Source organism: Olea europaea, chromosome 20, assembly GCF_002742605.1.
Source record: "Olea europaea var. sylvestris chromosome 20, O_europaea_v1, whole genome shotgun sequence".
Taxonomy (NCBI): Eukaryota; Viridiplantae; Streptophyta; class Magnoliopsida; order Lamiales; family Oleaceae; genus Olea; species Olea europaea.
The window spans coordinates 13,803,705-13,805,213 of NC_036256.1; positions in this window are offsets into that span (position 1 = coordinate 13,803,705).

Genomic DNA, 1,509 nt, shown 5'->3' on the forward strand with positions numbered 1-1,509 from the left:
GGATTGCACTTGGTGTTTGAATATATGCATTCTCAAGGTCCAGATGTCACCCATGGAAACATGAAATTGTCTAATATCCTTCTCACAAAGTCCTATGAGCCACGAGTCTTAGATTTTGGACCAAACCAACTGGTTCAATTCCCATCCTCTCTTACTCGTGTTGCTGTCTATCGTGCATTTAGAAATGATAGATCCTCACCAAGATTCCCAGAATGCCGATGTTATTGCTTTTGGAGTGTCTTACGGACAAGGCAGTGCCTCATGCCCTCTTGAACGAGGAAGAAGTCAACCTGCTAAGAAGGTTTTAGTTAGCCCTGTCTCCATTTTTAGGATAAAATGCATTATAGAAAGTGAATTTTTAGAAAACGTGCGGTTAAAAAGTAAGGAAAATGTTTTAAAATATGTGTATAATTATTTTATAGAAGAATGTGTGGTTAAAAATATATTTTGAAAAAATACATTCTTAAAAAAATGGGACTCAAACAAAAGCTAAGTGTTGAAAAAGAGAAATTCCACTCGTAAGTGTACAGCCCCCTCATATGAGAGGGAACCCACAGTGATTAAAAAATTTGCGAATCATTATTCATGTGAGGGGGCTGTACATTACAAATCTAGTGTACATATATCAGGTCTTGTTGAAAAAATGAATGAATTGTGTGTAAATAAATTATCAATTAATAAACATAAATAACATAATTTTATAATTGCATAAATATAACAATATTATAGCAATATAAACATTATAATTCAATAATAAGAAGATGTTTAAAAATAAAAGTTTTAGGAAGTTACGTCAAGGATTTTGTCCTAAAGTCGTGGTACCTCCTCTTCGTGCAAATTCTTTCCGCACTACACGACTTTAAGATAAAACTTATGTTGCTCACAACTAGTTCTCCTTTTATGAGCACGACTATAGGGAGATAAGTGAACGAATCTTTATCGAATTGTAAAAAGTATATGAACATAAACTGTATATGGAGTACTTTCAAATTGTTTTAAGACATATACAACAATGAAAATTAATAACCTTTTATAGGTAAAATTTCAACCCCTACATTTATACATTAAAATACAAGTTACAATATGTATTATGGTGTTTTAATTTTATGTTAAAATTGAAATTAAAAGGTTTTAATTTTCAAGGTTGAAACTTTTATTCTTAAGTTACAACAATCCCCCACAAATTTTAAACTTTGAAAAAAAAAATTAAAAAAAAAATAATATATAGTGATAACAATTTTCATTTGAGAGAGCCATAATGGACTAAATCTGGAATTAGGTTTCTTTGGCCTGCAACTGTTCCACACACAATATCGATTTAGGCTTTAGTACATAGTGGTAGTGCTCTTAATGGCCATGTGCTTTAATTTTTATTCTAGTAAGAATCTCTAAGAAAGTGCCCAATACCATAGCCATGGTCTCATGGCAACTCTTTTATAGGTTAGTCCTTCGAGAGTGCGTATGACCCATACCTCGCGAGAATTCTCACTTCAGTACTCATTTAAGGTT